The sequence below is a fragment of the Ruditapes philippinarum genome, unplaced genomic scaffold, assembly GCF_026571515.1.
Source record: "Ruditapes philippinarum isolate M1 unplaced genomic scaffold, ASM2657151v2 ctg22222_1_1_1_1, whole genome shotgun sequence".
Taxonomy (NCBI): domain Eukaryota; kingdom Metazoa; phylum Mollusca; class Bivalvia; order Venerida; family Veneridae; genus Ruditapes; species Ruditapes philippinarum.
The window spans coordinates 1-12152 of record NW_026865879.1 but is presented as its reverse complement, the minus strand read 5'-3'; the positions used below and the strand labels follow the sequence as shown (position 1 = coordinate 12152).

The 12152-nt window shown below is 38.4% G+C and overlaps 3 non-coding genes across 3 annotated transcripts; 2 read left to right on the top strand and 1 right to left on the bottom strand.

Moving 5' to 3' along the window:
* Window positions 1–2296: 2296 nt before the first annotated feature.
* Window positions 2297–2369, bottom strand: Trnat-ggu (transfer RNA threonine (anticodon GGU)). The gene has a single exon. It is a non-coding gene; the product is annotated as a tRNA-Thr (tRNA).
* A 5044-nt stretch (window positions 2370–7413) lies between these two features.
* Trnat-ggu (transfer RNA threonine (anticodon GGU)) lies at window positions 7414–7486 on the top strand. The gene has a single exon. It is a non-coding gene; the product is annotated as a tRNA-Thr (tRNA).
* Window positions 7487–7663: 177 nt separating this feature from the next.
* Trnat-ggu (transfer RNA threonine (anticodon GGU)) lies at window positions 7664–7736 on the top strand. Its single transcript has one exon. It is a non-coding gene; the product is annotated as a tRNA-Thr (tRNA).
* Window positions 7737–12152: the final 4416 nt, after the last annotated feature.

The window sequence follows — 12152 nt, the reverse complement described above, 5'->3', positions numbered from 1 at the left end:
AAAAGGCGTTTTTTATGTCAAAATTTATCCAGTTATCCTTCTCCACTTTTCATTGGTTAATGAAAAAGAGTGGGTTCAAAACGAGGCTGTCTATTGTTAGACGTCATCGTTTTTCAATTACATTGGCTGATCAAAAATAGCAATACCGGTTTAAACCTGTCGTAAATTGTCATAAATAGTTTGATAGGCGAGGAGTAAAGACGGGAGTAAGCTTATTTTAGTTATTTTAATGTTTTTTACGCATGAGTGATTTCACTCTCGGTTTAACAGTACGAGCTCGTAGCATTTGTCAAGACCTTTCGTTTGATATGCAACATGCCTATGTTATGTCCAGTAACAAAAAAGTTATACGTATTTATATGCATGAGTGATTTTGTCTGCCATATTCAAACTCTCCTATCTCAAAAACGGTAAGAGATAGATCCATATAATAATACATTTTCTGTATCTACTCGCAGAGATCTTTCAAACGGCATATAAATCTAAGGGTTTTATGGACTTTGAAAAAATAGTTTAAAAATCGATAAAGGGCCATAACTCGAGAACGCCTAAAAATCGAATCGAGAACCTTGGGTTTATTTCGAAGCATTCTGTCAGGTCTACCATTTTATGCGAAAAAAAATCAAAATGTATATCGTAAAATGTTGCACAAAAGACGAAAAACGCCTTTTCTGTTGTATTTTTGTTCGGTTTTAGTGACCATTGATAATAGTGTTTTTTTTATAATTTTGCACATTCGTGGTGATCAGTTTTAAAATCATGTTGGCATTTCTTTTCCAAAATGAGTTTAAAATTATGCCCCAGTGGTAAACTGACACTTCAATAGCTTATTGCTAACCCGCTTTTACTTTAGACGGATAAACTTTTGAATGGAGCATTGTCCGCATATCCGTTCCTAAATAAACATACGCCAGACCAAGTGGCAACTTTAAAGAGATTCATTTTAACACTTAAATGGACCTTTGTTAACTCTTTCGAACTTAAATCAACACACGTCAAATAATGTAAACAAGCTAGCCTTGGCACTTGAATAGACCATTGTTAAAGTATTCGTCCCTAAATAAACAAGACGCCAAACATCGCGGCGACTTTAAAGGGATTCATTTTAACAGTTGAATGGACCATTGTCCGCACATCTGCTCTTAAATCAACATACGCCAAACATTGTTGACATTCTGAATGGATTAATTTTGACACCTGAATAGCCTTTTGTCCGCACATCTGCTCTTAAATCAACACACGCCAAATAATGTAAACAAGCTAGCCTTGGCACTTGAATAGACCATTGTTAATGTATCCGTCCCTAAATAAACACACGCCAGACAGTGCGGCGACTTTAAAAGGATCAAATTTGACATGTTTACTTTGAATTGTCCGCCCAGTCGGCCTTAAATAAATAGACGCGGCACCTGAATAGCCTTTTGTCCGCACATCTGCTCTTAAATCAACACACGCCAAACAGTGCGGCAACTTTAAAAGGATCAAATTTGACATGTTTACTTTAAATTGTCCGCCCAGTCGGCCTTAAATAAATAGACGCGCAACATGTTGGAGCTTGTTTTATTGCATTGGTGACGTCATCAAATCCAAGCATGCGCATTAAGGGATAGTACTTTTAATATTGGAGTCATTTCGTTGCTGGAGCTTAAGGAGTAAAGAGGTAATATTTTTATTAAATGTTTATAAAGAAATACTTAAAAATAAATATGTTAATAGTCATTCTAAAAATAAAACGATAATGTCATTCTAAAAATAGAACGATGATGTCATTCTAAAAATAGAATCCAATATGGCGCCGCGCATGCGCAGTCTTGGCCCTAAAGAGGCGCCTATACTACTTAAAAGGAATGGACTTGGAATTGATTTCTGACTTTGGATAACTGTTTTCGGCCATCAAACACATATTTTGTTTCACATTCAATGTGCAATTCCCCTGTGAGTACAAGCAGACGATTAAAGCTATTTAACGAATTTAATCAGTAAAAGATGAGGTAGATCTAAACAGATCTAAAACACTATTGTACAGGAGTACAGGATATTGTATTTTCTCATTGTTTAACAGTGTCTTGATAGAGCTCTAGTACCAAAGGATATATAATATATTCTTGATAGGGTCTAATTTCACAAACCGTAACCGTGTACATGAGTTTTTATTTTTGAATGAAACACAGCTTATTGTATGTTTATGATTGTTAGATATCATCATTTGCTCAAGGCGAAAGAAAAAAAAATTGTACAGTACAGTTACAACTTGCAAGGTAAGGCTTAAGTTATGTCACAGGGTGAGAAAAATGTGCAGCCTGACCGGGACTCGAACCCGGGACCAACGGAATACCGTTCCGCGGCTCTACCGACTGAGCTATCCGGCCGCTTACACATCTTCTCCCCTAAATAGTGAACAGTTCTGAACCGTGACATTCTCCCCTGCTATATTGAAATTCGTCCTCGAATTTCACAGAGTTACAGAGCAATGTAAATTAAACTCTGAGCTATATCAGTCACGGTCCCCCGTTGGGCGCCAAATGTCACAGGGTGAGAAAAATGTGCAGCCTGACCGGGACTCGAATCCGGGACCCTCGGAATACCGTTCCGCGGCTCTACCGACTGAGCTATCCGGCCGCTTACACATCTTCTCCCCATAATAGTGAACAGTTCTGAACCGTGACATACTCCCCTGCTTTATTGAAATTCGTCCTCGAATTTCACAGAGTTACAGAGCAATGTAAATTAAACTCTGAGCATATTCAGTCACGGTCCCCCGTTGGGCTCCAAATGTCACAGGGTGAGAAAAATGTGCAGCCTGACCGGGACTCGAACCCGGGACCTTCGGAATACCGTTCCGCGGCTCTACCGACTGAGCTATCCGGCCGCTTACACATCTTCTCCCCTAAATAGTGAACAGTTCTGAACCGTGACATACTCCCCTGCGATATTGAAATTCAATTAATGTCGTATGGTCCTTTTTCAAATGTAGGAATGGTCTGTTTATGCCTGTAAGGACATAAACATACGCCTTGATAAATAAATAAATAAATAAGACAACAATTTCTGGCGCAAACCAAGAGAAATATTTATATTCAAGTGCGCATGCGTGAGGTGGATTTTCCGGGAAGTTTGTAAAAACTGAGGCCCGGCATGCAAATTATGTCAGAATGAAATATGAGAAATTAGTTGTTATAATGAGATGATGAAATGGAATGATATAGGAATGATATGGGATAATGGAGTGTATATCGGACTGTAAACAGACAAATACAAGAGATATATATACAAATACAAGGACAAAATGATACATGAAAACGATATTCAAAAACACGAATATCGACCACATGACATACTTCCCCACTTTGGGGAATGTCGCCCCGACATTCATAAAATATTAAAGAGGAAGAGCTTGAATCAGACATTGCAAGTAGTAAGCTTAGACCATAAAGTAACTAAACTACTAGGTACTACATAACTAAATCTAAATACTGAAGGCAATTACAACCTGTGAGCAAATATATAATACCCGGGCAAAATACCTTAAACTCAAGCATGTTCCACAAAAATACCGTATGCCGCGAATCGCGAAAAATATATGTCACGCGGAAACAAAATTTTAATTTATCAGTAGAACTGTGAATTCATTGAAGAGGTGCACTCTCAACAATAAATCCTTTATTTTTAAAGTACTGTAAAGTACATTTATAAATTATCAAGGTAAAATATATGGTACATGGTATAAAACATAAAACGAAACACATCAGGTACTAAGCAACGCCTAACTTCAAAGTTGAAACACACCTAGACTATAAAGAAAAGAAAAAGCATTAATCTAATTTCCAGTTGTCATTTAGCATCCATCCGGGTTTCTTTCTAGTACGCTTCTGCCTCTGTAAATTGTTGTTGTTCTCCTTAGATTTATTTCTCAGTGCAGGAATGACATATTTAGAACCTGTAATAGAATGAGATGTTTTATTTGGAACAGAATAAGAAGTTTGAGTTGTTGACGTGACATCTTGTTTGCTGTTTGATGTTCCTGTAAAAGAAGTTGACATACAATTGTTAGAATCATGTATTGTGGCAGAATTGCTTTGTGAAATATTTGATGAACTTGATGTAAGTGAGGTATTGGAATCTAACGGAGCTGTAATGGAAACATCAGAGGAGGGATTGGAGAACGAGTTCTGATCCGAATGTAAGTCAGAGGAAGCTGGCTTGTATAAGGACTCAGTTGTTTTGCACAAAGGCATCCCCATAAAGGGAAGTAAAAGGTTCCTGTGCAAAACCCTGGACCTGTCCTTGCTGTTTTCCTTCTTCACCTCATAGATGGGAATTCCAGAGGTGGGCTGGCTGAGAATGGTGTATACATCTTTCTCCCATCTATCGGCAAGTTTGGATTTTCCCCGAACACCTACATTTCGGACCAGTACTCGATCCCCGGGCTTCAATTCCGCTTCTCTCACACGGAGGTCATAGTACCTTTTATGTTTCTTGCCTTGTTTCTTGGCCTCTCGGAGTGCAACAGAATATGCAAATTTGAGTCTGTTCTGGAGACCGGAGACATAAGAATGGTCCTTGACAGGAGATTTGTCTGGTTCGATGCCAAGAAACGCATCGATGGCAAGCCTAGGGTGGCGACCAAACATGAGAAAGTGGGGAGAATAACCAGTAGAAGAATGGGGAGTAGAGTTATAGGCATGGACAAGAGCGGGAACATGAGACTTCCAATTGACCTTCTTGTCATCTTCCAGGGTCCCCAACATATTCAAGAGGGTTTCGTTAAAGCGCTCAGGCATCCCATTTCCCTGTGGATGATACGGAGTAGTCCTGGTCTTGTCAATATTGGCCAACTTGCACAACTCCCGGATAACTTCGCTTTCAAAATTTCGTCCTTGATCACTATGGAACCGACTAGGAAAACCATAGTGACAAACAAAATTTTCAAAGAGAAGTTTAGCGGTAGTATGTGCAGTTTGGTTCTTGGCAGGGATAGCCTGAGCAAAACGAGTGAAGTGATCAGTAATGATCAAGATGTTTTCATAACCACCCCGAGACATCTCCAGAGAAAGAAAATCCATACAGACAATTTCCATTGGATAACTCGACTGAATAGGATTTAACTTAGCAGTCGTTTTATCCAATGACTTTCTCCGGATACATCTGGGGCAGTTTCGAACCCTGTGTTCGATATACTGCTCTAACTGAGGCCAAAAGAAACGTGAACGGAACAAGGAAATCGTTCTTGTACAACCTTGATGTCCTGCCTCATCATGCAAACCCTGGAAAGCTAAATCAAGCATATGCTCAGGGAGAACAAGCTGAGTAACAGGATAACCATTTGAAGTACCTTTACGGTAAAGAATTGAATCCTTAAAGTAAAGGTTGCTCCATTCCTTCAGAAACGATCGAACCTTGGCCGTTTCATGTGACTTTTGGCGTTCAGTTAACCTATGACCAATTTCAAAGAGTTGAACTAAACGGGAAAGTGTTGGATCATCTTGCTGCTCCTTCTTCCAATCAATTGACTTAAGGCTGCTTCCGACTTCGATCTCGTCTCTGGGATTAAGAGAAAGAACAGTTTGGTTAAAAGAAATACATTCTACGGCTGGAAGTTGACCTGGACCTTCAGATTTAGAAAACAAAAGAGCCTTGACAGCATCTGAAAGGAGAATGTTAGAATCAGGAAGAGAAGAAGCTGAAGGAATTCTAGAAAGGGTATCGGCGTCGATGTTCTCTTTACCAGCTCTGTACCGCAAGTTGATGTCATACGCAGACAAGGAGGATAACCACCTGTGACTGGTAGCATCAAGCTTGGCAGATGAAAACACATAGGTAAGTGGGTTATTGTCTGTTCTAACTTCCACAGAATTACCATAGAGGTAATCATGGAACTTATCACAGACAGACCACTTAAGAGCCAAGAACTCTAGTTTGTGAGCAGGATAATGTCTTTCTCCCGCTCTCAAACCCCTACTGGCATAGGAAATAACATGCTCCTTCCCATCAGCACCAACCTGGTAAAGAACCGCTCCCAAACCGCTAGTACTGGCATCAACATTAAGAATGAATGGCTTATTGTAGTCAGCAAAAGCTAAGACTGGAGGAGAAGAAAGTTTATCTATCAAAGCACAAAAGGCATTCTGCTGATCTGGACCCCAATTGAAAGGAACTTTAGATTTCTTAGAAGAACTTTTGCAGGTGGGAATACCAATAAGAAGGTCATTCAAAGGTTTGGCGATCTGTGCGTAGTCTTTAATGAACCTCCTGTAATAACCTGAGAAACCTAAAAAGCTACGCAACTCCTTAAGGCAAGTAGGTACAGGATATGTCTTGAGTGCTTCAATCTTCTCAGGATCTGTCTTCACACCATCAGCACTAACAATGTGACCCAAATACTGGACTTGCGGCTTAAAGAATTCACACTTGGACCCTTTAAGTTTAAGATTGTGCATCTCAAGACGTTGAAAGACAGACTGAAGGCGACGGAAATGAGTATCAATAGAATCAGAAAAGATGATAATGTCATCGAGATAAATCAAACAGTCACGAAGGTGAAGTTCGCCCATACAACGCTCCATCAGACGCTGAAACGTTGCAGGGGCATTGGTAAGACCAAAAGCCATTCTGTTGCACTCATAGAATCCGAGAGGCCCAACACTAAAGGCAGTCTTTTGCTTATCAGATTCTTTGACTGGGACCTGCCAGTAACCTGAGCGTAGGTCGAGCTTAGAGAATATAGTGGAACCTATGAGAGAATGCCTCTAGATTTCTTTTTCAGAAGGACCTCAACTTCAATACTCTTCGCAAAGAGTTGAGAGCCATTGAGGAAGACTTACGCTTGTCTCGGTTAGCCACTTCTCTCCCTCTTCCACCCAAGCAGGCAACCCAGGCCAATGTTTCTTTACCTAATACTCCTAATGAGTCTGTTCCTGCACAGCAGTGTGCCACTACTGTAGATAGTAGACTTCTCCAGGAAATAAGGGCCCTTTCTAAGCAGATGGAAGGCATGGAGTCCAGGCTGCACATTTTTCTCACCCTGTGACTTTTGGCGCCCAACGTGGGGCGCCAAATGTCACAGGGTGAGAAAAATGTGCAGCCTGACCGGGACTCGAACCCGGGACCAACGGATATGTCACGGTTCAGAACTGTTCACTATTTAGGGGAGAAGATGTGTAAGCGGCCGGATAGCTCAGTCGGTAGAGCCGCGGTACGGTATTCCGAGGGTCCCGGGTTCGAGTCCCGGTCAGGCTGCACATTTTTCTCACCCTGTGACATTTGGCGCCCAACGTGGGGCGTGAATGCTTATAGCTCAGAGTTTAATTTACATTGCTCTGTAACTCTGTGAAATTCGAGGACGAATTTCAATATAGCAGGGGAGTATGTCACGGTTCAGAACTGTTCACTATTTAGGGGAGAAGATGTGTAAGCGGCCGGATAGCTCAGTCGGTAGAGCCGCGGTACGGTATTCCGTTGGTCCCGGGTTCGAGTCCCGGTCAGGCTGCACATTTTTCTCACCCTGTGACATTTGGCGCCCAACGGGGGGCCGTGACTGATATAGCTCAGAGTTTAATTTACATTGCTCTGTAACTCTGTGAAATTCGAGGACGAATTTCAATATAGCAGGGGAGTATGTCACGGTTCAGAACTGTTCACTATTTAGGGGAGAAGATGTGTAAGCGGCCGGATAGCTCAGTCGGTAGAGCCGCGGTACGGTATTCCGTTGGTCCCGGGTTCGAGTCCCGGTCAGGCTGCACATTTTTCTCACCCTGTGACAGTTAATAATTCTTTTCGGTACTTTCTAGTTTTGCTTTGTAGTATTTAGAAGTCTTTAGTATATATAGTTATTGCTTTCCTCGTGCTGATTTTGCGGCGAAATTGTTTTAATCGTGGCGAACATTACTTTGGTTCAGTTAATTTATAATGGATGAAATTGAAAAATCGCCCACGAGGCCAGGCAGAAGTATTGATTTGTCTAATACGGAGCAGATTTCCTTTTCTAATACTACTTCAGAGAGGGCTTTAGACAGACAGCATTATATCATTTTGGACCAAATTTAAGCCTGAATTGGGACACCAGCAAAGAAATCGTCAGCCGATAAATTTCAGTTCAAAAGTGAGGGTTTGCCAATTCAATTTGATTTTAATATTGATAGAGTAGACACTTCGCAAAAATGACAGTTTTTGCAATCTATGTAGCTTCGAATCAATTCAAGAACTTGTTAAACAAGAGATTAAAGACATTCAGCATCGTAGTTGCTAAACATAGCCGACAGACATGGTTGGCTTACTGTCAAAGAGTATGATGCCAGTCCACTGGCCGATAACGATGATGATGCTACTAGACTGCGCAGGGCCATCTCATGTGCTACCCAAACGCGCAGGTATTCTCAATACGCCCAGTCAGAGTCGAGACTGCAGCGGTAGTTCACATCTGGGCAACCTTTTAACTTTTCAACCGCCTACCTATAAACACAAGGGGCAGGACGTGAAGTGGTTGCACACTTGGTTCAAGCGAGCGAATTGGTTGCAAACTTGACAAAATGGCAAACACGGCGTGATTTTTTGAAACGGGTGAACGAATTTTTGCCAGGCAAGTAGGTTTCTTTGTTATTTTGAAGTTCATTAGTATGTCTATTCCATAATGCAATATATATGCCATACTCGGTTAAAGGTTTCAGCATCCTAGATTCTGTTTGACAAAGTTATTGAAGATATAAACTGATCATGTAGATATTTTGAAATTTGACATGTGAATGTTCTGGTCGGTTTTTCTCCTAATTTATTCGAATTTGTAAGTTTTGAACTGCATTTAACAATAACAAAATATGTTTCTGTCAATGCTGTACAAATGGTTTAGTTCGCAAGTCCGAAGATAATATTCAATACACAAAAATATATTGTTCAAGCACATTTTGGTTGCAGACTTTTGTGTCAATAATGTGGCATGCATATTTTTAGCGAGAAATAACTTATCTTTTTTTTTTTAAATAATTAGCAATATTAAGGCAATTATACCCGTTCATCTAATAAGAAATATATATACAAATTATGCATGCGTGCAGATATATCATAACACAAGGTCTTTCAAATAGATATAAAACACATTTGCTAAATTTAAGTTCAGTTGTGTTTATCTTCATCATTTTTTCTCCTCGATATACTTCTTTTCTTTTTACATAGTCTTAGGACTTTTTTATCTTGGCATGACTAACTGTAAAGGAAAAGAAGAGAAAAAAATAGCAACAAACAGCTTTCATTATTGTTCTTTTTTTAAGATTTGAAATAAATTTGATTATATAGTAGATACAAACTATATTAACATTGACACAAGGGCATTATTCACATGTTTCTTTAAATTGTTCCTTATTATTGATCAATCGAAACATCTTCCAAATTCCCTAACTCGAACAATGACTTTAAGTAGTTTTGTAACATATCAGTCAATGTAAATTACCAATCGTATATCAGTTATATTATGATCTAATAGTCAAAATAATTTTTAGAATACCAATTGACATATATAATATGTACATCAAATTCGAAATATTGTAAACAAGCATGTCATTTTAACTTTTGGTTTATAAGTACATTTACATACTTTATGTCTAAAGCAACTGCTGATCTTTACATACGAAACAAACAAAATAACATTTATTGTGGTTTTGATAAACTTTGGAAATTTTGCCGAGTAACATCGTATGTGTGCACATGTCCTTATGATTATGATGAAAATAATTCACTTACATACAGCAGTACTCTCACATACGTTTTTTTTTGTATGTAGTTTTCATTTGCATTTTACATATGATGACATATTTTAGAATTGAAGTATCAATAAATATTTTTCTTCTATGTGCTATTATTTTGTTTGCAGGCTTTTACTGATGATTATAGTATTGAACTGAGAACCATGTAATTTGAAACATAAAGTGCATACTTGTTGTAAAAGAAAAAAGTATAAATAACATTTATAACAAAATAAAAGTAAAAGAACATAAACGTCAATAATTGCCATTGAAAATAGGTTAATAAATATAACCTTCTACACTCCTTTTGCAAAGTTTTACTATGGATTTCAATAGAATAAGAATAAGTTTGCAACCAAAAATGCTTGAAGTATAAGTCTGCAACCAAAATGTGCTTGAACAAAATATTTTTGTGTATTGAACGTTATCTTCGGACTTGCGAACTAAACCATTTGTACTGCATTGACAGAAACATAATTATTTTGTTATGGTTAAATGCAGTTCAAAACTTACAAATTCGAATAAATTAGGAGACAAATCGACCAGAACAGTCACATGTCAAATTTCAAAATATCTACATGATCAGTTTATATCTTCAATAACTTCGTCAAAACAGAATCTAGGATGCTGAAACCTTAAACCGAGTGCGGTATATATATTGCATTATGGAAAAGACATACTAATGAACTTCAAAATAACAAAGAAACCTACTTGCCTGGCAAAAATTCGTTCACCCGTTTAAGAAAATAACGCCGTGTTTGCCATTTTGTCAAGTTTGCAACCAATTCGCTCGCTTGAACCAAGTGTGCAACCACTTCACGTCCTGCCCCTTGTAAACAGCAGTCTTTTCGTTGGTTTACGCCAGGAAATGTGACAATTATGCCAACAATGGGTTATGTCGGAGGTTCGGGCCAGCAACAGCGGTTCCAGTTCGGGTCTTGTTTCATCTGTCACCTCGGAGGACATTACGCCAAAGACTCCCCTTACGTTCAGAGACGTAGTTTTTTCCCGGTTCTTGGGCTTCGACGGTGACTTTAGCCAAGGTCATCCAGTACAGCCGGAAGTGAGCCGGATAAGTAATCCAGTTGAGTAGTTTTATACAAAAGTGTTAATAACACTTATGAACAAAATGTGTTACAGCCACATGTAAGTCTTAGAAATAAGGTAGATTTCTTGGTTAATGAGGTTTTATTGAAGATGTTAATAAAAGTGTTTATACCCTTTGATTCTTAAATGAAAATAAATTCGGAAGTCAAGCTATTCCAGAACTTTTGGTTAAAAATGCATTAAAGAAACGCACTATGCGCCAGACTGTAAATCCGTTAACCGTTCTTGTTAATTCAACCGGCAAAGAAAGATTAATAACAGAAGTAATGCATATAAATCAATTTGTACACGATTTTAAAGTTAAGTTCGAAGGTTGCATTGAAACATTAAATTTTTGTAAAAAGGGCAATCTAATTTGATCTACGCTCGGAGTATCATTACGTTGGTATTGTCCAACAACATTGACCTGGCACTCTTGTATATGACCCTGCAGTCGGTATATTCCGTAAACGTTACGATCTACTTGTAATGTAATGTCACAAAGAGAACCGTTGAAAGGTGGGGTAATGAAATAAATATGTAATGAAAAAAAATGTGTATAAAAACACCACATGAAAGGCACTTTTCTAAAACCAGCTGTAGTAAAACGATTTCAAATTAATTCTTGCAAGTAAATTAAAAAAAAAAACATAACGTGTTGTTGGTAAGAAATCGAACCAGGGACCTTCAGATCGGTAGTCAGACATCTATACAAATACACCACACGTCACTGACGAATGAAGTTTGCAAATATCGATATATTCGATAGATAATTGAAAGTAATTATTCAAATGACCTTTACGAAAGTTAATGAAGTGCCAGGTCAATATTGTTTGACAAATTTTTAGGTTTTTCGTGGGAAGATAACAATTGTCGCAAATTTTACGGTTGTCGCAATGATTACGTCTACACTGTTCTACCATTTGGTTTAAGTTTGAGACCTTTTATTTCTACTAAACTTTAAAGACCGCACATGATAAAATCATAGTCTATCTTGATGACGGGTGGCGTTCTGATTCTCCAGAAGTTTGTCGGTGGGTTACTGATCGGTTTTTATTTGGATTTACACAAGGCAGGCCTTTTAAATAAACGATTTGTGTACGTAAACAGAATCCAGAACAAAATATTCAACTGCTATTGTAGTAGGTTTGGCGATTATTTTACCCATGCTCCACTTGCTTTCAATGAAACATTTTCACGGAGTTATTTCACTCTAGTTGTTATTTATAATCTTTTTAATCACACTACAAACAATAATTTTACAATTCACAGACAGCAAATATATAGTTTTATACAATTTTATTTCAAGTTTTTCAAATGCTACACTGGAAAAAA